The following is a 26,710-nucleotide window of genomic DNA, read 5'->3' as shown; positions in this document are numbered from 1 at the left end:
TGAAAACAAGCAATGTTCCTTAATGGCTGAGAAAGGCTGAGTGTTATTTTTTTAAAACAAAACAAAACAAAAAAATTGGACAATGTTTTCTCTTCAAATTCTTAGTAACTGACAATTTAACTCATATTTGATTTTTTATTTCCAAACATAGTGCTTAAGAAAGTGGTTTGAGAACAAAAAATAAAAGTAAAAATAAAATTAAAAAAAACAAAGTGGTTTGGGATATAACCAGACCTTCCTCTGATGCCACCCAGTTTATCTGTATTTTTGAGTCCCAGAATTCATCTTATTGAAGAACAGTAGAAGAATCATGTCTCTAATATTCTTATGGATTACTAAACAATAAATTGTTATAAGTAAAATGCATTTAAGGTTACATAAGAATCTTTCAGTTATCCATTGTAAGAATTAAATAGGTTAAAAATAATCTGTAAGGTTAAGGGTGACAATCAGAGTTCAATTAAAATAATAGGTTAGCAATTATCTAATCAAGACATGTTATAAGACTAAATAAATGTCTAAGTAGAACTTTAACATTTTCAGTCAATTTCAAATGAAGGAAGGGAGGAAGAAAGAAAGAAAAGGGAAAAAAGAAAGAAAAAGACAGATATGGAGGGAAAGAAAAAGGAGGAAAAGAGGAAGAATAGGGATCAGGGGACAGTAGGTGTTAAAAAAGGGGAAAAGTTAAATAGGGCTTTAGGAAAATCACTTCAATATAAATTCTATTCCTTAAAATAACATCGAGAAATACATTGAGTAGATTTCTGTATATTGACTTGTGTCCAATAACTCTATTTAATTCACTTAATAATGCTAATAATTTATTTGTAAATTCTTTTGGAGTTTCTAAATATGCAATCATAAAGCTTCTTAAATATATGTTGATAGTGTTCATTCATTTATGGAAATTCTCACCCAATATATTTTCAAATATGGTTTCTACTCAATTTTCTCTCTCTTCTTCTTCTGGAACTCATTGCTCACTGTTAAAACTTTTTACAATGATCTGCATGTCTCTTATGTTCTTTGGTAGATCTCATTTCTCTCTCTTGGCATCATATTGATACTTTTTTATTGATCTAGCTAACAGATCACTGATTCTGTCTTCTGATGTTTTTAACCTTTCATTACTGCTGTTGAATTCTTAACTTTGATTATTATTATTTTTTTGACTTCTACCATTTTATTCTTTTGTGTGTGTGTGAATTTTGGGATCTTTACTGAAATCCTCCATAATTTTCTCTATGATCTTGTACATATTAATCAAAATTATTTTAACATCCCTGTTGGTAACTCAAAATCTCAACCACGAGTCAGGCAGTTTCTTTTATCTGTTTTTTCTTCATTTTCAGTCAGTGATCCTGTATGTTTGCTTGTTGTGCTTTATTGTGCCTTGTAATTTTGGATAAGACGAGCATTCTGTGTATAATACCACAGAAATGCTGGATGATGTTAACTACTTCCAAAAAACTTAAATTTTTCTTTTGGTAGGCAGATAAACAATGAATCGGCATCAATTTGAGCTTTGTAATAGCTGATACATACTTTAGGTTTATATTTACTTCTAGGCTGTCATACTTTTAGACCATGGCACTTACTTTAAGTTTTGTCTGATGTCTAAAGTCAAAGATGGACCATACAGCTGCTAAAATCTCAGTCCAACTCTTACAGCTGTCCAGCTGTTTTTCTTTGCTGAGTTTCCTAGGGTTTTTCTCTATGGATGCACAACTGAGGATCAACCTTAGACTTAAGAACAATTCTATACAGATTTTGGTGTTTATTTCTCTGCAATCCCCTTCTCTCCAGAATTCTGTTGCTTTACTTTCAGCCAATCTGAAAGCCTCAAACTCCAATCTCTTTCCTCTCAGCTAAGTAGGGCTCTTGATTGCTGCATGGTACATTTCTTCTCCCAGTGGGTAAACTAGAAATTTCCCTAAGGGAAAAAACTTAGATAGATATGGAAATGACATGGTACACTGTCCTTCACTCAAGGACTCTAATCACTCAAATCTTACTTGTGTTTCTTGCTCCTCATTGTCTTCAAACGTTGTTTTTTAAAATATATTTTGTCCATTTGATAATTACCTTCACCAGTAAGGATAGTGCAATTTGAGTTTCCCTCTAGTTACCAAATGCAGATTATCTTTATTGATTAAATTTTGATTTGTTACTGAAATATATCATAATTGTTATTGATTAAGCAACCTGACAAAGTATTTAGGAAGTAAGGATCAGAGTGTATGATCACATTCAGATCAGATCGGTCTGATAACAAATGCCCATTTTCTTGTATTATATCTTACATAACAAGATGTATCTCTGTTGTGAGTAGGACCTAAGTTGTTGCTCTAGTTAAAGGTAAATTGAAAAAGTTCTTATCAGCAGTATGTGGAGTCATGGACCAAGAGAAACAGGTCACAGGTGGAACTGAGGGTGCAAGAAGAGTGGGAGATTTGGAATAACTTCAATAGAGAGAAGGATGAATAATAATATGTGATTTTAAGGATTACTGAAGTTCACTAAGAGTTTACCTTAGGTCTGATAGCATGGGATGACTCTCACAGGCAAGGTACTCCTTCTGACTTCAGGATTGGGTTTAGCAAAGCAGACAAAGCAGATGACAGATAATCCAGGTGTAGCACATTATAACTTCAGGGAATAAGGAATTCTGAGATTTTAGTAAATGTCAAACTGAACTATACTCGCTGCCTATTAATACTTATTATATTGAATGCTACATTTGAAATCAGTTGAAATTTCAAAAACTGCCAACTGGGCAGAGAGTATGACCAAGCCAACCTAAGATGTCAGAAGACAGCAAGAGGAGAAAGAAGGAATTGGAAAGCAAAAAATCTGAAGGTCTTGTGGGTGGAGATTGATATCCTACATGTGAAACACCTTCATATGGTAATAAATATGTTATTGTAATAAAATTGGAGGGTGAAATGAAATAGAGGGCAGGTAAATGAGCTGATTAGGTCAAGAATCTATGAAGTCACGTTTTTATTTTTAACAAACAAAGGAAAAAGATTTCATTCCATAAGCAATATTTTGAAAAGAATAGTTTTGATGATCTATCATAAATACTGGCTTATATTTAGAAAAATGTGAAATCACTGCTTAAAATTAGTAAAATGGCTTTAATGGTGACAAACTTCCAAGTATAACTTGAGCATCACAGGGGTAAGTACCCTGCTACTCATCTGATGCCTTTTATTCGATTTTATCAAAAGTTTTGATAAAATCTCAAATACAATGTCTATTTCAGAGATTTGATACAATGTGTTATTTATTTTCATCCATAATTCTAGTTTCTATGCTTCACTTATAAATGTTTTATGAATATAAATTATCCAAAGAATGCATTTTTCTTAATTTAGGATGAAGTACTTACCCACTTTACAAAAGAACATAGATATACTTTTCTTAACTAGAACAGTCACAAAACAATTTAAATGTCACCTTCTGGATATCAGTCTAATTCCAGAGAACCAATATATAGCTCTTTAAATTGTTGATTTTCAGTTCATCAACTTTAGTACTATTTTTTCACTTTTCTTTCTCTGGCAGTGGTTCTCAGATTATTCAATGGGGTCCCTAAAAGCAATATTATCATGAAAAATTTGCTTTATATGTCTTGTATCCCAGTGAAATCATTTAATAGTATTTTGTTACAAGTTATGGATATGATTAACATAACTCTAAGTTGATTTCAATTGCATGACTGCACAGATCTGTATAAGAAAGAGATGTCATCTGTTATGCACTCATGAATTAGATCTCTAAGTCTGCTAGAGAAAATGTCCTTTGTAGAAATGACAAATAACTTCAGTAGAATCATTCAAAGTAAAAAAAAAATGAACGTATATATTTTAAATTTAAATCTGATATATACAAAGGTTTACAGCAGCTTTATTATAATCAACAAAAACTGGAACAACTGAAAGGTTTTCAACTAGTCAAAAACTAGTCAACAAATAAATACACAGTGGTACAGCAACAAAATGGAATAGTATTCAGCCATAAAAAGGAACAAACTAGTGATATACACAACACAGATAAATCTACAAGACAATATGCAAAATGAAAGCAGCAAAACCTAAATGCTACATGCTTTATGATCCCATTTATATTACATCATAGAAAAGGCAAGACATGGGATCAGAAAACATATCAATGGTTGCTAGGGAATACAGGGTGAGGTCAAGTATTTGGCGATAGAGGGACACAGAGAATTTTTGGGAGATGGTAAAATTGTTCTAAATCTGGAAAGTGGTGCTGGCTGCCCAATGGTATACATTTGTCAAAGGTCAGAGAATTGTACGCTACTAAAGAGGGTGAATTCTACTTTGTGTAAATTATACTTCTATAAACCTGACTAAACAAAGAAAAACTTTCATTTTAAGGGAATGCACTTCTGGGTATGATGCTCCGAAAAGAGTACGTCATATCTGTAGCTTTCTTCCCAAGTGTGTTACCTTAATCTAATCATGAGAAAACATAATGACAAGTTGAGGGGCCTACTACAAAATAACTCCTCAAAATATCAAGACCATGAATGTCAGAGTTACTCTCAAGAACTGTCACAGACTTGAGGAAACTAGGAAATCTTACAACTGCCTTTCAAGTTCCGGATGCTGGACAAGAAAATGCATTTGTAGGACAACTGACAAAATCTGAAGACTATAGAGTAGTTATTAATACACCGATTAATGTTAATTCCCTGGTTTAGATCATTTTACTGTAGTCATGTAAGACGTTACCGTTAGAGAAACATGGGTAAGAGGTAAGACAACTATGCACACCATCTCCAGCTATTTGTAAGTCTAAAATTATTTTAAGTAAAAAGCTTAAAACTGTAAATGGCCTAGAATTTCACTTTCTTGGTAAAATATATTTGACGGTGGCAGCCTTCCCATTAGTAACAACAAACTTGTACAGAATTTGTATACAGTTAAAAACATAATTAATTAATTAATATTATTTTTAAAGCCATCATAAAGCTGTGAAGTCACAAAGCACTAGATGATTCCAAATACCAAACAGGGAAAACATTTCCCTATATGAGCAGGTAACTGCTGGCCCTTTTATTTCTTGAGCAGACTTGCCATTCCTGGACACGAGCTTTAATCAAGCTTTTTGTGGACAGAGAAAAGCTCTAAAAAGAAAACAAACCAGGAGAGATTTCAATGGCCATTTGTGCTGAAATTTGGTGGATGATCAAATACATTGTCTGTTTCATCAACTGGGACATTTGCTGAATCTGAGGCATCACAGGAGACTGGGAATTTGAGCCTAAAAGGGAAGGACCAAATTTCTCACAGTCATGAGGCATGAGCTTTCAGCAGGATTCTAGGTGTCTGTGCTGCAATTGTCTTCTAAGTACTTCCAGAGATTCACTACTTTTTCTTTATATGCCATGGATCTCTCTAACAGCATGAAATATTACAGGTATTACAGCAAAAAAAGAAGTCCTTTGGCACAGTCTGGGCATGCTACTGAGACAAAGTTACGCCAGCGTGAAAGGCAACGAATACACGAGAGTTCTCTCCATCAAGATATTTGTCCCATTTTGAATTCACATGTGTGACTGTATTAAAAGTTTACTTAAAATAGCCAAAGACCACAAGTTTCATGGTGGAAGAGGCAGGAACTTCTGTTTTTTCTATGAAGCCCATGAGGGCCATGACCAAGCTGGGGCTGGGCAGGAAAAACAGAATAAAATTTCTCACAATCTTGCACTTCTTAGGAGACAAATTCTTGCCAGATGGAGGGACATGAGGCAAATAAAGACAGGTATCATCTGAGTCTAACCAAAGCTACCACCTAGCCCCGACTCAGTTCAATTATAATGGCACTGATGTAATCACAATATTATATCTGCTTAACAGAGGAAGCTGTGAACTATCTCTAGGGGAAAATAACATTGACTACTGTCTCTGTAATTCCTTAAACAATATGTGTGGCATGTGTTAAATATATATATTTAACAGGTCAGGTTGAAGGGACAAGAAAAAGGAAAAAGAAGAGAAAACAGAAACAGACCCACAGAATATCAAATGTTGTGTTAGAAGAATAGGATTTTTAAAATAAATATGATTAATACATTAAAGTAAATAGAGGAAGAGGTGGATGAAATTAATAAAAAAAATGAGACTAAACAGAAGGTAAGAATCTCTAAAATAGCATCAAATTGGCAATCTGAAACTATAAACAATACTTAGAGTTAAAATCAGCAGATTGAACACAGCAAAAAACAGAAGAAGTGAAATCAGATACTAGTTAAGAGAAAATATAAAAACTGAAAAATAAAGAAAATTATAAAGAAGACAGAATATAGCCTAAGAGATTTGTGAGATATAGTCAAAAAGTCTAATATATGTGTAACTGAAATCCCAGAAGGAAAGACAAGACAGAATGGTGCATGAGCGATATTGATTACATATTGGGCAATAATTTCTCAAAATTGATTAAATACACCAATAAACAGGTTCAAAAATCTCAATAAATCTAAACATGACAATAAATTTCATCATAGCAAAACACTTAACGACAAAGATAAAGAGAAAATCTTATTTACAAACAGAAAAAAAGACACTTCACCTCTAAAGAAGCAACAATCTCAAGTGTACATGAAACATAGACCAAAATAGACCACAAGCTGGGCAATAAAGCAAGACAATGTATTTTGAACAACTGAAATTTCTGACAACATTGGAATTAATCTAGAAGTAAAGAATAGAAAGACAACTAGAAAATCCCTAAATATTTGTAAGTCAAATAACACATTTCTGAATAAGTAATAGGTCACAAAGAGTTATCTCAATAGATAGAAGAAAATATTGCGATTGCATTATAATAAAAATATAGCAAAGGAAATATTGTGGAATGTATCTAAAGGAGTACTCAAAAATAAAAGGATATTTTATAAAGAAGAAATGTTGAAAATCAGTGATAGAAGCTTCCATTGTAAAAAGTACAGTCAAAGTATAGCAATTTCAACTCAAAAAAAATAAATAAAAACAGGAAATAGTAGAGAATGGCAAAGCAAATTAATAAAAATAACAAGCATACAATAGAGAAAATAAGACATACACTCAATATGAAAAAATAACAAAAGGCCTGAACTGGAACTTCAAAAAGTACATCTAAATAGCCCATAAATATAGTTTCTCAACTTTTTTAGTCGAGTGAAATTCAATTAAAACCACAATGTGATATAACCACATACTGATAAGAATAACTGAAATAAAAAATGCAGGCAATAGTACCTAATTTTGACCATGTGGAGTACTGGAATTGGTTCAACAGCTGTGGGAAGTTGTTTGACAGCACCTACTAAGGCATGCCCCATGATCCAGAAAATTTCACTCCAATGTAAGCATCAAGCAAAAATGCATATTTACATTTCCCTACAAAAGCATAGGCAAATGTCATTAAGCACTATTTATAATAGCCAAAGACTAGAAATAACACGAAAATTCATCCACAGTAATATACATAAATAAATTATGGTATATTCACACAACAGAATACTGCAGAGCATTGAGAATGAATGGACACAGTTACAGGAAACAGCACAAACATGTAACAGGATGAGTGTCATAAACATAATATTGAACAAGAGGAACCCAACACAAGGGAGTACTTATTACATGACTGCAAATACGCGCTGCAAAATCCAGCAAAACTAAACAGTATATATTTACATGTTCACACACTGAAACCAAAATCTTGAAGAAAATTAAATGAAATATTATAACATCCAAGATGGTTAAGGAGGGAGACTCAGTGTGCTCAAAAGTGCTAGTATGATGTTAATTACCAACCTTGGTGGTGGTTTTAGTAGCATTTTAACTGTTCTTTAAAGTGTTCGAGTACTGTTTACTTTTTCACAAGTATGGTATATTTCACTGTTAAAAACAATGTTAAGAAAGTGAACAATCTTCTACAAAAATAGTCATACTTTATACATTTTCAAAGCAAAAATTACATCTTAGTGGCATATGAAAGAAAAATTTGAATGTCTTTGAAAGCTATTCCAGTGTGAATCAGAGAACAGGTATTAATCTTTATTCCAATTCTCTGATATAGTTATAAAATGTCTTCTTGTTACCAAAGTTACTATTTGGAGAAGGACTGTATTGAAGATTTGTCCAGAAGGAAATACTGATTTTCCGTATTAAATAGATCTTACCAGAGCTGTCATTCCTGGAAAATTAGATGGAAATCAGCAAGCTCCAATGTTGCAAACTACAAGAAATTAGTGTTTCCTGGTGAATAGCATTTGAGGCAGGAAATGATAAGAGATAAGATTCAACTTGATTATGGAGATCAAGAACCTCTTCTCAACTCAGGAACTAATGCTTTATCTGGCATGTGCTGTGAAGTCACTGAATCCTTTTAAATAGAGAACTGCCATAGTTGGATGTGCATTTTAGGTAAATTAATCTGGTGGCAACGTGGAAACCTAAATATGAAATGCTAAACAGCAACAGATTTTCTCCTTCTAAAAGAAGCTAGAAAAACTAGAGTGATAATTTCTCCTTTTATTTTTTGAATCTTTGTGTAGTTTAACTTTCAAAGACTTACTAATGCCAACAGAATAACATTCAAAAAAAGATCCTTGCCATCACTAAGTCCTCCATTCTCTTTTCCAGGATTATTTGCTGGTACAGAGTTTCTCAAGCAAGAATCTAAGGACCTCAGGATTCTTTTTCTTGTCTAGGCAAAGTCCATTTTCTTGTCTGCTGAAATCTTCCCTCCAGTGGGTATTTCCCTATCCTTCCAAGTCAATCACTTCTTCCCCAGTGGTCCCTCAGAACCGTGTTTCAGCCTCTACTGTGCATTCATTTTATCCTACCCTGTACTGCACTCAGTTGCTTGTGCACACTTCTCTCCCACAAAATTTCTGCCTTACTGTTTGCATTCCTGCCCCTACTCCTCAGTACTATATCCATTATAATTGTTCAATAATGCTTTAATGAATTATCCTTTATTTATTTGCTTTTGAAATGAGTTCCCTTCTTTCAAGGGAATGTTTTTTAAAAATTAATTTAATGGATTTTGTATATATATTTACATATGAAATATGTAAGATACATACAATATGCAAAATACATTGTGTGTCTGTGTGTGTATAGACTATATACACCAAAGCACATATCAGACATTCTTCTAGATCATACATGCTCAAGGAAGGCAATATTGCCCCCAAGGAGACAAATTTGGTCCAAAGGAGGGGGAAACAGGCGTTAATGCAGTTTGTAAACCTCCAAAGGGCCATAATACATTGAAGTATTAAAATTTCACAGGGTGTAGATGACTAAGGAAAAATATCTTTAAAGACTCTACATGGAGTGTAATTTTTAAAAGTTGGGAGACACTATACTAGACACACAGTAGAGAACAGCCAGATAAAATACCTACTTCAGCAGATGTTGTAGAGAGAGAAGACAGACCAATACACGACTCTACAAGCAACATAAGATAGTGGAAAATGTCCCAAATTAAAAAGGGTGTATAAATAGAGTTTTAATAGATTAACAGAGAGGGTGCTTTAAATTAGGAAGGTTATGACTGGCCTCTCTACTGACATAACCTTTAAAATGAATGCATATCTAAATGATTAGAAAGAGTCAAACATTGTAAACTGTAGGGGAAGAGAATTCAAGGTAGAGAGAACAGTTAGTGCCAAAGCCCTAATTTAAAGATTGGCTTGTTTTGTTTGAGGAACAGAAAACCTGTGTGGCTGGAGCACATGAGGCAACAGCTGGTATGAGAAGTGAGGTCAAGAGAAGGTTCTATTTAACATGGAGAGATAACAGCATATTTTTATACTAATGGACTAATCCAACACTAGAGAGTTAATATTAGGAGAAAAACGGGAGGATTGCTGGACTGATGTTCTTGAATGCAGTAGGGTACCAGAGCTCAGAGCAAAATGTGAGAATTGATTTTTGAATAGAATCATGAATCTTTTCACCTCTAGTGAAAGTAGGCAGGAAGACAGAGAATATATGTGCAAATGTTCATAGGTCAGTGTTGTCTTCTAATTGCTTATATTTTCTGGGTAAAGTAAGAAGAAAGATCATGAGCTGAGTGAGGACTGGGGAGATGGTGTTGTAAATGACATATGAAGAGTGCCTTTGAAATAGTTCTTTAAGAAAAATGGAGAGTCAATGGACTAGGAAATTTAGAATAATTGTCTGGGACATAAAGATCCCATTAGATGTCTATAGTGATGGATTTGAGCTGAGAAAGGTCATTGTGGTTGTGTGCTTTTCTCCAGTCACACTCAGTTGTTTGGGTGCAAATGCAAAATAGGGTTTAACTAGGGTTGTGATTTTGACAAGCAAGTCTAATGAAGGGAAAGACATCAAGGGAATTGAGCAGTAACTCAGTGAAACCACTATTATGATGGACAGTGGGATTTGAGTCAGATAGGAAGGCAAAGAAAATATCAAGGAAGTGAGGAGTGAAAAGATAATGAGATCAATGAATGACCCCTTCAGATTATGAAGCAGTCGCACTCACCGGTCATGACGGGGTCTGTGCAAGAACATTGCTATGGGGGTGAACGGCTGAGGTGGTGTGAAGGAGGGCATAGTAATTGAAGGGGAGGAGTTCAGGAATTTATTTCTAGCATTTGTGTTTTTAATGCATTCTCCACATGTTGGTTGAGGTCATGAGAAGATGAGTCATGTTGAACAGATTGAACACAAGCCATAAAATAAATCATTCTAATAAATATTCTGTTAAAGATGGAAACTTATCACGAGATAGCAAATTTTAACTATTGTTGGTATGTTATGAATTCAGACAGAGTGGAGAGTGGGAAGATGGCAAAATGTCAAATGAAAGGATGGACTTAATGACATAGCCTATTCAACTGCCTGATCAGATTGTGTACCAATATTGAAGGAAAAAAAAGCCCCAAGAGTGCAAAACAAAGAAAGCATGGGTAAAACCATCAAACATTAAAACTGATTTTTAAAACACATTTAAATATATGCAATTATTTTCAGCTATTCTGACTACTGTTCACATTTGATGTGCATTACTCAATGAGACAGTTAAAACCTATTTTTAGTAAATCATATTATGAAGTATTAATTCCAACTGTAGTCAAATTTTAATCTCATTTCTTATAAAATGTTTAATGTTTTCTGTAAATGTGTAACAAAATAAAGGTCACATTATAGCTTATGGGTCAATTAGTTTTAGTAACAATATATCCATATGCAATATACGTATATTATATGTGTATATGTGTAAAGATATATACATTTCATTAAACACAGAGGGAAATTTTATATTTAACAAAATATTACAGTTATTCCTAATTTTAATACATAATTGTTTCCATTTTTCTCAAACGCAGAACACATGCTTTCAAACACATACACACGCACACACACACACGCACACACACACACACTCTTATACATGCTTAATGAAGTAATATCATGCCTTTTATCATGCTATTAGCTTTATTAACTACTATTTTTAGATACATACTATATGGTTTTAAAAATTAAATAATGAGAAAAAAATCATATGAATTTACCTTTTATAACTTACAAAATGGGTAATAGATTAGATTAGATTTGTAAAATTTTAATCCCAACTGCTTTTGGTAATCTCTCCTACAAAAGACTTATATCATAGTTTAGGTTTTAGTGTTTTTATAGTATTTATTGAAATTGTATAAACATGTTTATTTGTGATGGTAAAAGCAATTATCTTTTTATTTCAGAAAATAATTATTTGCCTGCTTGGATTATATGGTAGGTATTTTCTATAAATAAAATGAGACATGTCTGTAGCTCTGAGGGTCTATTAAAATGTATTTAAACCATGAGATAAAAGTAAATATTTTAATGACAAAGATATATTGAAAATATTTTCTATTTTTAATTTATTTTTCTTTTGTATTGAGAGTTGTAAAATATGTTACAGGTGTACAATACAGTGATTCACAATTTTTAAAGGTTATACTCCATTTATAGTTATGAGTAAGAGCAGAAGAAATCAAAAATCCCAAATATCAAATAAAATAAGAAGATAATTCATAGTCTTTCCTGATTTCCTGTGCTGTGTTGTCATATCTCTTCAGTTGCTCGCAACACATAGCAATTTCAAATGTATTTCTCAGTTCTGCCACTCAGCACGCTTGAAATGAGAAGGGAAGATACCACTCATCTTTATTACGGATTATATTGGGGATTCTCTATCATGGGAAAACATATTGAATCTCCCTCATCTATATAAATATAAAAAATATGGGTACAAGGACAAATAAGAAATAAGAAGAAAAGGACAAGTGACTTTTTCTACTGACTTGTGGGTAGAAAGAGACCATCTAGATCTTCCAACTCAAGTTTCATCACCCTTAGGAAGATCCCCAATTAGCCTTGTCTTGGTAATCTAGTGTCTCTGCCCTGTGTGATCTGGTAAGAAATGGTCCCAAGGCAGGGAGCAAAGTGAGATCTAAAAATTGGTGCTTCAAGTTATGATCCTAACCAAATATTTTATATACCACTCAATTTTACTGCCAAGACATGAAGGGGTACTAAAAATCAGGTATATATCTATGTTTTAATTTTTAAAATGTTTTCTTAGTCATTGCTGTCAAATTACTCAATCATTTATATTTATTTTCTCTTGAAACTTCTTGTTGCAAAATTCTAAAGAAATATGCACATGTTTTCTTCTTTCATGCCCTTTTAAGAAATGTATCCTTGCGCAATAATGAACAAAAAAAAAATCAATAATAAATCTGTATTATGTCTGCTCACAAAACTTATTCAGAGGTGGCAAACAATTTTCTGCAGATGAGCTCTCTGGGGGAATCTGGACTCTCTCTCACATCTCTAAAGAGGGGTATTTGGAGATGTTCATGCTCAGTTTCACATGTCAGCTGCAAAAGCAAGTGAGAACTTCAATGCTATTGTCAAAGTAAGAAGTTAATAAATAAATCCCAAGGTACTCTGGAAAATAAAATTTATTTTCTTCAGGCTTCATCTACTTTGAGAGAAAGGAACATCAATAAAGGACATAAGTCTTAAGTTGAGACTTAAAAGTAAAAATCTGCAGGGTGGGGAAGGAGAGGAAGGGACAAGATACGGCCCGGAATACGACCAGCTCTTAAGAGGGAAGCAGAAGAAAACAATGTTTGCCTAACAAAGCACCTCGGATATAATATCAGATCATTTGTATCACTTATTTTTCGCATGCCCAACTTTTTGGATATTCTCATAAATCCAAAATATATTTTCCCGATCTAGATCTCCCTGTAAATGACTCCAAGGGATAAATCCAAGTGCTAACTGAATATTCTAATAGCAGACCTCACCAGGAATTTCAAATTCAGTGTGTCAAAACTGGCATCCTTCATCTGTTACCTTGTCAAGTCTCTCTCCCCCAAAAAGGCACTCCATATTTTCATTTGTTTAGTTTAGACCCTGATCATTTATTTCTTCTATTATGGTAACAGCCACCTAAAGTGTCTCCTTGACTCTCAAAGCATTCCCCTTAATCCAGTGAGTCTTTTTCTCTGATGAGCATAGGAACATTTACTCGGTCTACAAAAAATGTACATATGCTCTTACACAGGACAATTCGCCTACGATTTAAAAATAATCATATATCCATGAATCCCATTCTTAATCCTCCTAGCAGTTCCTGGACCCTGGGTTAATAGTTCCTACACTAACCTAGTCTCAAAACTTCTGCCAAAATAATTACAAAGAAGGAAATCTGTTGTGACCCTATTCTGTATGAGAAAATTCAAAACTTTTGGTGCAGCATGTAAGGTCTGTCATGATGTGAACACCCCTCATTCTTCAGTCTCTGATTTGCCACCCATCCTTTCTTCTCTTTTGATCTACATTAAATTCCTGGAGATTAACTGCCCGGTAATTTCACTGCTGTAGCCAAACCATTCTCCCTGCTGGATATGTCCTCTCTGTTTATCACCCGGACACCTTAAACTCGCGTTTCAAGAGGAGTTTAGGCATCATATTATCCATGAAACCTTACCAGATTCCCTTCTTTCACCTCTATCCTCTGCCTGGATTAGCTGTCATTCCCATAAGTACCCTCTCTTCCAGAATGGACCTGCAGATTTTCACACAAACTCCCCAAATCTGTGAATGATTAACTAGAAGCGTCCTGTGCTTGGCTTGGGAGGAGACTGTGGAATTGCTAAGATGGAAAAAAGTATCCCTTTCTTCCTCCCTTCCCACAAGGAGAAAAGAGAAAGTTAGTGACCACTTTCTAACAGCAAACACTGCTTTCCCAGAAAGCCGATGTGTGATTCACAAGGTTCCCTTCCTGCCTTCCCTAATTATGTGATCAAGGATGGGAAGAAAGTTGAACAGGGATAGTTCTACTGCATCTAAGTCCTTCAAGAGTTCTCTCTTCTAATTCTTAGCAGCAGCCTTGAGCACGGGGTCTACCAACAGCCTTTGTGTATTCAAATATCTTTGTCATTCGACTCAAAAGCTTCCCTTCTTTGTTCCTGGCTCATTAAGCTCCTTGTTAATGTAGATTTTTCCCTCTGTCTATGACATGTCTCTCCACAAAGCTCATCTCTAACTCATGATGTTGGATGTTGAACACACACTAGACTATCCCACTCTACTGCTCTATTCTTTCCTACAAGCATCCACGCACACATGCTTCTGTCCTCCCTAGGTTAAAAATCCCAAATCTCCCATGCATAGTAACTTCTGTCAGATTTGTTCTATTTTCCCAGATTTTTCAAACATTCATGAACCAGCCATGGAATATACTAAACTCAAACCCAGATCCTTGCTATAGAGAGCTATTAGAGTATTTGCAAAATGCAATGTAATTATCATCTGTTTGACGGAGTATGAGCTCAGTAAGGTTGACAACTTCATTTATTCTTGACATCTTAGAGCATACAGCACATGATTGGCAGACCGGGATTAGAATAGTGGTTAGAAGCACAATGTTAGGAAAATTAATTAGGATAATGACTACAAAACCAGTGTCTGGTACATAGTGAATATTCAGTAAATGTTTGCTTATTATTATAGTTGGCAATGATTAAATGTTTGCTGATTGTCAAGGATAAACATAAAAGAAAAGCCTAAAAATATTTTTCATCTCTTACAATTATTATATAATTCTAACAATATCCAAAACATATTTTCTTCTGGCTCCAGTTTCCAGATTTGTTATGTTTTTTCAAACTCCAGGTGTCCATGTGTCTTAAACAAAGACATTTCTCGGTAGGCATTCTTACAAAATAGAAGAGTCTCACTATGAATTACAAAAATGTAATAGCCTACACCTTTTTACAGCTGGGCACAATTTCCTGAGGCCATACAGTGTGTACTGCACACTGACATTCTTAAAATCATGTCACTAAAGTATTAACAGCCTCAGGCAAGGGAACAAATGGAAATTTATGATGCATCTAAGAAATACAGAGAACTGGAGATTTTATGATAACAGTGTGAATACTGTGGACCAACTTAGCAAATATTCATGTATCTGATCCTGAGAACTACTTAGACACCCATGGGAATGCAAAGCAGGACATATTTGGGTGGCCTGATCAATGTTTTAATAATTTTATATACTGTTGATATAGACCAGAATTGTGATTTTTTTGTGACCATGTTTTATCTTTAGCAGAATAATCTTTTCAAAAAATTTCTGTAAAAATTTACATACAGTTCCACTATATGAAGGTAAGTGTGTGAGACTTTCCTAGGTTCTTTTTGCTTTTATTCCTGCTTCCTAAGAACTCATTCTACATATATCTCCCAGAGTTAATCAGATTACCTTCTTTGACTACTTATAACTGTCCAATAGGTTTGTTATGCACACAGAGAAAAAAAAAAAAAGCAGACATCTTACTCTGTCCTGTAGAGCCCCATGAGATCTGGTCCCTGCCAACGTTTCTAACTTCATCTCATCCCATCTACCCAGTATCTACAAGCTATGGGCATCTTCACTTATCTTCTCTATCCTTCCCAGCTCCAAAATTTGTTCAGAATTTTGCACTGGTGCTTTTCTCTGCCTGAAACACTCTTCCACCTAATTTGTGCATAGCTGAGGTATTCCTGTAAGTGCATTCTTTACTTAAATGTCACCTCCTCAGAGAAGTCTTTCTTAACCATCAAAATAGCATAGTCACCCAGTCATACTCAATCACAGTGACTTACTTTGCCTCTCCGCATGGTACTTACCACTGGCATCTTCTCATTTTTAAAAATTTTTTTATTATGTCTTCCTCCACTAGAATGTATATTCTAGGAGAACAGGAACCTTATCTCTTTTTTCCACTGGTCTAGCAATGGTATTTTCAACAGTGCCTGGCATAGTGGGTACTGATAGAAGGAAGGAAGGAAGGAAGGAAGGAAGGAAGGAAGGAAGGAAGGAAGGAAGGAAGGAAGGAAGGGAGGGAGGGAGGGAGGAAGGAAGGAAGGAAGGAAGGGAGGAAGGGAGGGAGGAAGGGAGGAAGGAAAAGTGGGACTTACTCTGTGCACATCTTTCCCTCCTTGCTTTTATTTTCCTATCTATAAATTCCCCCAGATTCTATCAAACACTCTGAAGAATTTGATAAATACACACCTCTTTCAATTCCCCCCATATTCTCAGCAACAGACCCCCAGCCCTCTACATACAGAAATGCTAAGTTTACATGTTGAGAGGAAGTGTAGTTCCCATCTTAAGACACAGCATCCACAGCCATGTACGCCCATCGCTTCTCTTCTATATGAAAACATTTTCTGTTATGTAAACACGAGTTTTCAACCCTCTCAGCAGACAAAGACTGCGATCGTTGTCAGTAGTCTCGTCTTCACACATTAAGGATAATGAGACATTGATTTGCTCCCAGCAGCTCAGTGTGTTCCTTTAGCTTTACTGAGATAGCAGCATGTAGAAGGAAACCAGATGGCTGTGAACAGGAGGAGGGATGGCTCTGGAAAATAAAGTTGGATCCATGCAAATTCTGTGAGAAATACTGAATATTTGCAGATAAATTTCTTTTTTACTCCTGTTTCCAGTTACATAAATTTTCAAGATATATATGATAGCTCCACTATTATCATATTTTAAAAAATCATCCTAAACACATAATGGGACTTTATTCAGAAAAGAGTGCAAAGCACTTGACTGATTATGATATATTTCTGTTTTTCAACACTCCTGCAATCCAGAAGGGGAGCTGAAATCATGCACACATTCATTTTTAGATCCTCTTGGCCTCCTTTTAACCCGACAACCTTAGGTAACTTATTGTCTCTTTACCACATTTTGTTCTTCCATAAAATAAGGTGATCAATAGCTCTGCTTTCTGGCTGCTGTAAGCTGTAAGCAGGCCAAAATAAGTATCTAGCTATCATCCAAGATGGGGCATACAGCAGATGCTCAAAAAATACTAAAGAACTCCCGGTGTTGAGATGAAGTAGAAACATCGAACACTGAAGTCCTGATGTCATAATAAATTTTAAATTTCCAAATTTCTCGATTTCTAGTTCAGGAGCACAACTATCTCAGCTCTTTAACTATGACTGGCTTCCTTACAACAAGCTAGCCCCCATCCAACCTCCTTCCTTAAGGAATATGAACTATTTTTAGAGTATACTGAACCCTGCAAACTGTAATCAATTTTGTTCCATTAATTATGATGTTTTTATTAGTATTCTTTCCATCAAAAGAAAATCTCTCCACCTGCCATCTTTGGTTCCATAATCTCATTCTCTCTCAAGAGCCCACATATTTTTGTCTTGCTTCTTAAGTTCTTCCTCTTTACTTGATCCCTTCCAGGATTCAGAAATTCTGTAACACTTCCCTCTTTAAACAAAATTCATGAGCCCATATACATTCCTCGCTATTTTCCTACCTTTCTACTCCCCTCCAAAGGAGAACTTTTGGAGTTGGCTGCACAGTTACTGTTTTTCCTTCCTTTTCTCGCATCTCATTTGCTCTTCAGTCTTCTCCGATGTGACTTTTGATCCCACCGTTCCACTGGAACATCTCTTGTTAGCCTCACCAATGATCTTCAAGCTGCCATTCAGTGAAGCACTTACAAATTTCTTCTTAACTTATTAGCAACATTTGACATATTTGTCAATATTTTCCTGCCTTTAGCTTGACTTCTGTGGCACCCAGCTTGAGTCATTCTCCCACCACCTCTCTAAATATCTCCGCTCAGTACCTTCAGGCAGCTTCTCTTCTGTCTGATCTCTAAATGTGATAGGTTGCATTGCTTTGTTCTAAGTCCTCTTCTCTCTGTCTTCACTCTTGTCCTAACAAAACTTATCTACCTCCTTGACTTTCACACTATTCATATTGACTTCCAAATTTAGATCGCAAACACAAAAGTACAATGTGCAAGAACATATGGGTAAAGTAAACAGAAATGGTAACTCTAAGAGAAAAATCAAAGAAAATATTCAAAATTAAAACATTGTAACAGAAGTGCAGAATGCTTTTTATGGGTTTAGCAGTAGATTCACCAGAGGAAAAAAAAACCAGTGAGCTTGAAGATAGGTCAACGCAAAAAGAAAATAATGAAAACAGAACAGACCATCCAAGAGCCAAGATTTGTAATTTCAAAAGATATACATACCATAGATATAATTAGAATGCCAGAATACCAGGAGAAGAAAGAGAGCACAGAGTGAAAGAAAGAGTTGAAGCAATAATGGCTGAGAACTTTCCAAAACTCAATGACAGACACCAAACCACAGATCTAAGAAATACAGAAAACACCAAGCAAGACAAATACAAAATAAACAAACAAAAAGTTTTAAACACCTAAACATATCAGAATCAAATAGCAGAAAATCAAAGGCAAGGTAAAATATTGAAAGAAACCAGAGAAGAAAAATACTTCATGTAAATAAAAACAAGGGTCAAAAATTACAGCCAATTTCTTAGCAGAAGCCACGCCAACAAGAAGAAAATAAACAAAACATTTGAAGCATTAAAGAAAAAAATCAATAGCCTAGAATTCTATACTCATGGAAATTATTTTTCCCAAAATGAAGGACAATAAAGACTTTCTTGGAAATTCATTACTCAAAACCTGCTCCACAAGAAATGTGCAAAGAAATTCTTCAGGCAGAAGGAAAACTTGGTCAAAAACTTTGATCTTTATAAAGAACGGAAGCATACTGGAAAAGGCAAAAATAGCATCTCTTTATTCTTCACTGATCTAAAAATAACTGTGTAAAGTAACAGAGAAAAATAACAATGTATTAGGTAATTATGGAATATGGAGAGGTGAAATGAATGACATCAATGCTCCACAGGATGGGAGGGAGTAATCGGGAGTCATACTCTGTTATAAGGCTGTTATAAGGTATCCTAAGAGATGAAATCTAAATAACACTTTCTTATCACATTCATCCTGTACTGCCTGCAGAATAAACCTCAGCCTCATTAGTGTAACAGGCACGGATCATCAGTTTAGCTCCATGCCTGTCTTTTTTGGCCTCAACCACAAGCAGCCCATGATTTAGTCATATGGAGTAATTGTAATTCTCTGAGCATAATGAACAATTCAGTATCTTTATCCATGCTGATTAGTTTGCCTAGAACATCCTCCACTCCTTGTCACAAATCGCTTTTATATGTTTTAAAAACTACTTATCCTTCTATTTAAAAAAAAAAGCTCATGTAACATTGCTAGGCACAGATGTATAAGGTTAATGACCTCAAAGTAAAAGAAGAGTATTCCTAAGACTGCTTGAAAATTTCTTACTGAATGTTTGGAAACTCTTCTCAATAAGATAAGAAAATATAGAAAAGAGGCAAACATTAGAAGAGATTCTGAATTTTGTTTTGATAACTCTGGGTTTGAAGAGCCTAGGAGACTTTCTAGCCTTTGGCAAACACAGAATTGTTCAAATTTGGCAGTTAATTACATTGAGTTGATAATAGAAATGTGGTGTAGATAACTTTAGACAGAGACAAAAAAAAATAGAGAATGTACAAATAAACCCTCAGATATTTTCTATGTATTAAAGAGGAAGAAAACCAAAAATCTTCTTGTCATAGAAACAAATGGAGAATGTTTCCAAGAAGGTAAATTTGGTCAATGGTTTGAGTGCTGGACAGAGATTAAAGGTGACGCTGAGACCTGGGCTCTCAGTAGGAATACGAGACATAAATTCCCCACCCCTACCACATATCGCTTTCTTCGGTGACCCACATGACATAGTGATTCTGATCGATCCATGTGGTTCTAAGTAGGAGTTACTCCATCTCTCACTTCAACCCTAAAAGCATGCCACTGGTCCCAGCAATTTATTCAGAAGCACACACAATCTGAGTTGAACCAATGGGATTCTCCCTCATACATGATAGCAGTAGCTATCAGGAATGAGACTTCTTCATTCTCTGGGACTTGAAAATTGCAAAAAGACTTGTAAATTGTGATATGGCAGGGGTCACCCTGCCACAGCAGAAAGATTTTCTGAGAGGGACACATTTTAACTCTGATGGTAACTTCAGCTTTGTAGGTTGTTTTTTTTTTAATTTGTTTGTTTGTTTGCTTTATTTGTTTTTTAAGGTAAATATACTTTTTATTTGCAACAAATGAATATAGTTTCTGTCTAGGATGAATATAGCTTCTGTCACTTGTACCTGCAGAAGTCGTAAGTAAAATAGATCATTGTACTTCAAGAGAAGAGTTTCAACACAGTGGCTAGAATGAAATTCACACACTTGCTGAATAATTAACGAAGAGAGAGAAAATGGAACTAGCAAGAATATGGCACTCTTTAAAGACTTTGGGCAGTAAGTGGGAGAAATTGTAAGGAGAAAGCAAGCAAAAAGCATGTTCTGGGAGTTTTTTCAAGAACAAATTTTTTTCTTAGGAACAAAAAAATTTTAAGAACAAAAGAGATCTGAGAACACTTGCAGACTGAGGATAGGGACTGGAAAAAAAATGAGACTGAAGGTGCAGAAAAGAAAGGGAGATGGATGCACTTACATTTATATTGTCAAGAAAGGCTTTTTTTGGAGGCAGCAACTTCTGATAGAAGGCACTAGAACCGTTTTCAGAGTGACAGTCACCTTTCTCAATTTGATTGATGGAAACAATTTCACAAGTAAATGTGAACAGAAAGGGAAAAAAGGCAATTCAGGAAGTGGGAAAAGGTGAGGGAGATACTCTAATGTCAAACTATGATAACTAGCTCATCATTTTAAAAGCCATGTTTTATTCTACATTTAAGGTGTATGTTTTGAATCTTTAACTAGTAGTAATTTTTTAAGGCCAGGAAACTTACCTAAAACATTCTGATTTTCATTTGAGAATCATGCTACAAACAGATGTGTAATACATAGTTTTAACATTCTTTTTAGGGTCTATGATCTGAAAGACTAGAAAAAACTATACTGTAACAGTATATATACTCTATCCAATACAATTACATTAACAGGTGAAGAATTAATAATACTCCTACATTCAGTGCAATGATGAAAAATCAAAGCTTCTGGACATAAGTTTCTTTCTCTGTCAGAACTTTTCTGTTCTCTCCACCCTCTTCGCATATAAAACTCTTTTATAACATCTTATTCCAAATGTATAGGAAGCCAAGTAGTGAGTTTGCTCAAGAACTTCCTTGATAGGAACCTAAAATAAAGAGAAGTTTGTGTTGTTTCTATTTGTGTGTTTGTGTGTTTTAATAATTGCAGCCCAGAAACTGAGCATAGCAAGTGTTCACATGCTATTTATTGTTTGAATGAGAAAAACAAAGGAATAATGTGATTGAATATGAATGATTAAGTCACACAGTCAGTTCTCTCATTTGCTTTTCCCTGGATATCGAAAACTTCAAATTCTGGTTCTTTTTTATAAACTATGTATGGCTTATTCAGAGTATATTAAAGCAAAACTAGGCATTTTCCATCAATAAGCAATGTAGAATCTCACTATGTTAACTGCTTCTATTTAAAACTTCAAATTGGCTTGCTTCTATAATGTCTACACTTCTATGTGTGTGTGTATATATATATATACATATACATACATATACACACACACACACACATATATATATAGTATCTGTTTTACATCTGCCATATTCATCCTTATTACCGACATTCTGTATTTACCTTCAGATTCCCAGACTGCCATTTTGGATGAAGAGAGGTGCAGGTATCTATTTACTACAGGACTATATGAATTAAGAGTACTTAAAATGCTAGCTCTCAATCCAGTTGGTCAGGGGAGGTGCCAGGATGGAACACACATTGAAATGAATGCAGAGTCCGTGAATCTGCTCTGTCATAAATCCTCTCGCTGCCTAGTTCTTATCAATCTAATATTATTATATTCAGAAAACTCACAGATTAAGATTTACATATTAAACAGCAGTCCAAGGCATGTTTTCAGATGTCATCATATTTCAGACAGTGTTCAAATGTATTTGTTTTCTTAAACAACACCTAACTTCTTAATAGTTAAAAAAAAAGATATTTGTTTATACTAGAGAAAAAAGTGTTTGGATTATATTGCACAATATAAAGAGTTTACTTAATGTATCTTTGAAATTTTGGATTTTCAAAACACATAATCATCAAAATACAAAACCAAAATGAATTGGATGTCCAATAAGACATATATGTGGCTTTGTTACCACTACCTCAATGTTTAACGTGCACTCTCACTTCTTAACTCGTTTTGTGAGTGCCAGAAAAGTTCTGACACCAAACCTAACAAGAACATTGTAAGAAGAGAAAATTACTAACCAATTTACTTTATGAACAAGAACGCAGTTATCCTTAACAAAATGTGAGCAAGCTGAATCAAACAATAATAAAATGAGTGCTACCTCATAACCAAGTAGAGGTTTTCTTAGGAATGAGAAACAGATTCAACATTAGAAAATTAATATAATTCAGCAGCTTAATAGAACAAAAGAAAAATCACTGGATTATCTCAGTGGAGGCAGAAAAAGCAACACCTATTCAAGAAAAAAAATTTCCTCACATAGGAACAGAAGGGGAAATGTCATCAATTGGGTTATTTTTTAAATGGGAATAAATGTTTTCTGTATGCCTAATCTTTAGATTAAAAACATACAGCTGTTTCAGGTAAAAAAAAATATGTATTATATATATATATAATATATATATCTGCAAAATGCTTATAGCTGATATTAAAGTTCATGGTGAAATACTGACTTTTTCCCCCTAAGACTGAGAACAAGGTGAGAAAGCCCACCATTAGTATTTTTATTTACCATGTTACGGAAGGTCCTAGCCAATAAAATTTTTCAAAAAGAAAAAAAAAGGCATAAAAGTCATAAGGTAAGAAGCAAAACTATATTCACAAAAGAACTTGGTGTTTATAAAAATAATCACAAGGAACCTATCAAAAAAAAAAAAAACCCAAACACTACTAGAACTAACAGGCAACTTTAGCAAAGTCACAGTATACAAAGAACAATCGTATTTTTATTTGCTAGCAAAAAACACCCAGAAATTAAATTAAACTAATAAAATATAAAACAACAGCAAAACAAAATATCTAGGAATAAATTAACAAAAATGTGAAAGCTCTCTATACTGAAAACTACAAAATAATTCTCAGAGAAATTGTAAATATGGACAAATGGAGAACTATACCATGTTCATGGATTGGAAGACTCAATATTATTAAGATGCAAGCCTTCCTTCATTCTTCTAGCAACTACACAACCCCAGCGAAAATTTGTTGAAATATCCAAGCTAATTCAAAAATTTACATCCGAAGTATTTAGAATAGACAACACAATTTTGAAAAAGAAAAAAAGAAAACTGGAATACTTACATCACCTGATTTTGGGAATTACTCTAAAGCTATAGTAATCAAGGCTGTGTGGCTCTGGCATCAGGACAGATACAAAGGCAAATGAACGGGCTAGAGAGACCTCAAGGAGACCTCCACATGTACTCAACTGATCTTCAACCATGTTGCCAAGGTAGTACAATGGGGGAAGGCTGGCTTTTTTTTTTTTTTTCTTTTCATTTGTTTTGTTTTCAGCAAATCTTGCTAGAACAATTTGATATCTCTATGTAAAAACATCTAACCTAGACTTTGGCCTTAAGCCACTTACAAAAATTGCTTTGAGACTGATTATGGTCCTAAATGTAAAAGCTAAAATTATTAGGCTTCTAAGGAAATACAAGAGAACATCCTCATGACTTTGGATTAGGCAATGATTTCTTATACCAGGTTAAAAAGTGCTAAAATAAGGAAAAAAATGGACTTGAATAACCCAACAAAGTAATAGGCAAAAGATCTGAAAAGACATTTCACTAATGTGGATATGTAACTGAAAATAAGCACATGAAAAAATGCTAAGCACCATAAGTCATCCTGAAAATACAAATTAAAACCACTGTAAGTTACCACTATGCAACCACTAGAATGGCTAGTTTCTTTTTAATGACAATGCCACGTATTTAGGAGGGGAAGAAACAGTTGGAACTTCATATGTTGCTAATGGAATTGTAAAACGTAGTATCACTCTGGAATTCTCTTAGGCAATTTATTTTAAGCCTAAACATACAGCTATCCAGCAATTCCAATTCAGGATATATAAAATATATACAACCAAAGTGACTTGTAAAAAAATGTTTATAGCAGCCTTACTTATAATAGTCAAAAAAATGGAAGCAACCCAAATGAACAAAAAAATAAACAAATCATGTATATCCAAACAATGGAATACTACTCAGCAATACGCTGATAACATGGATTAATCATTATACAGAACAAAAGAAACCAGACACAAAAGATAACTTATTATATTTCCAATTATATGAATTTTACAACAACAGAGGCTAAGCTATGCTGATGATCTCAAAATGTTAATGTTTGCTTCTGGGTGAGATGAATTGGCTGAAAAGGAAAACAAAGGAAGTTTCCGGAGTGATGGAAATTTTCTATATCCCTATATGAGCGCTAGTTTCATGTATATATTTACCAAAACTAATTGAATTGTACACTTAAAATCTATACATTTCACATGTAAATTATGAATCAACAAAGTAAATAAAATTAACTTTACCTTGCCCATATCTAAATGTCTTCAACATTTTTCTTACAGCATTATTCTTAGATAGGTTTCATGTGACTGCTAGTACATTTTGAAAACTCCTGCACTCGAGATAGGACTTGAAAACTAGTTGTCTGGCTCCAAAGGTCATATTCAGTACAGCATGGAAGAGAAATTTAGCAACTTTATTCTTTAATTCAGCCATAACTAGACATTAAACAGAAGTCAGAAACTTCAAGCCAGAATTTCTCATGTACTAAGAAATAGTAAGAGTGTTTTTGGAAGACAAACACTCACTAGCCATTATGCCTTGTTAGCAGTTAGGGGAAAAGTTAGCAAATAATTATGCTAGTCGCTACTCATTTAAATCTATTTGTATTTTGTATCTTTAATGATGGCTTCCTGTCCTGTTTCCATTCTTCCTTCTTTGATCTGAACTTATCAGAAACACTGATATTTAAATTTGTAAAAGAGAGAGAAAGAAGAAATCACAGAAGACATCTAAAATATTTAAAGTTTTCTAACTTCTTATGCTTTCTGGAAGAACAAAAAAATCAAGTAAGAATTACATTGAGGATATCATTTACAATATGAGAGAAAACAACCATGCATGTGTTTTATGAACGGTGACTATTTTCAGGGCAGATAAACTACTGAGAAATTAAATTCTGTAATATTCAGGAAAGATAAAAATTTTTTAAAAGAAAATAATAAAAGTGTTAGAAGGCAAAGCAATTAATGTGTATAGCCAAAGAATTTCAATAATTTTGGCTTGCATTTCTAATCTCAGACTGCTAGACAACACTTCCACAGCCCGTGGAATATAAAATCAATTAAAATTCATTTTGTGTCATATATATTTAGTCTAAATTATACTATTAAGCCAAATGTTTAAATCTGTTTACTTTGCTACAAAAAAAGTCCTTTGGAAAAATCCTCAAATCTTTGAATTTATCACCCATTAGCTGCCAAGCAGCTGGTCAAGAAATGCTCAATAGTCCAAAAAACTTCTATTTTAGAAGCTATTCTCAGTCAACAGCTTTGCCTTGGGAATTCAATGTATCTGGAAAGTATCCCAATAATGGAACAGATGAACTATTTCTTTTTTCTCCTGCTTAGCGACAGGCAAAATCTAAAATTGTAAAAATGATTACCACCCAATTCTTAACAGATTATGATCCTGAAAATCATAACAAAACAAAATAACAACTTCACTCCTTCCAAATTTTCAGATTTCTTACTCTCTAACATTTGTGTAAATTCTTCCCAAATAAAAGCTTAAACCATATTCATGAGCTAAATGGCATGTTTTGGGGCTATATAGTCTTACACATGAATTTAGCAATTCCTTTACATGAAGAAATATATATTCTCTTAAGCAAGTTTCTGTATAGTTAGCCCAAAATTTTGCATTTTATTCTCATTGAAGGGTTATCTTCATCTCTGCATGGTTATTGATGTGTTTAGAACATTTACATTCAATGTAATTATCAACATGGTAAAATGGGTAAATCTACCATCTTATTGCTTGTTTTTCATTTGTCACTTCTGTCCTTTATTTTTTTTTCCCCCTCTTTTCCTGCCTCCTTTGGGACAGATTGAATTTTTATTTTATTTATATCCATTATTCGTTTATTATTAAAATTATTTTATGTTTTAGTGGC

At 34.1% G+C, this 26,710-nt stretch overlaps 1 long non-coding RNA gene across 1 annotated transcript in view; it reads right to left on the bottom strand.

The window, feature by feature from the left end:
• The window catches only part of LOC135322782 (uncharacterized), a 106,284-nt gene that overhangs the window by 71,968 nt on the left and 7,606 nt on the right, over positions 1-26,710 (bottom strand). The gene's annotated exons all lie outside the window — the stretch shown is intronic.

Source organism: Camelus dromedarius, chromosome 13 (assembly GCF_036321535.1).
Source record: "Camelus dromedarius isolate mCamDro1 chromosome 13, mCamDro1.pat, whole genome shotgun sequence".
Classification (NCBI taxonomy): domain Eukaryota; kingdom Metazoa; phylum Chordata; class Mammalia; order Artiodactyla; family Camelidae; genus Camelus; species Camelus dromedarius.
This window is presented reverse-complemented; position numbering and strand designations above follow the sequence as displayed.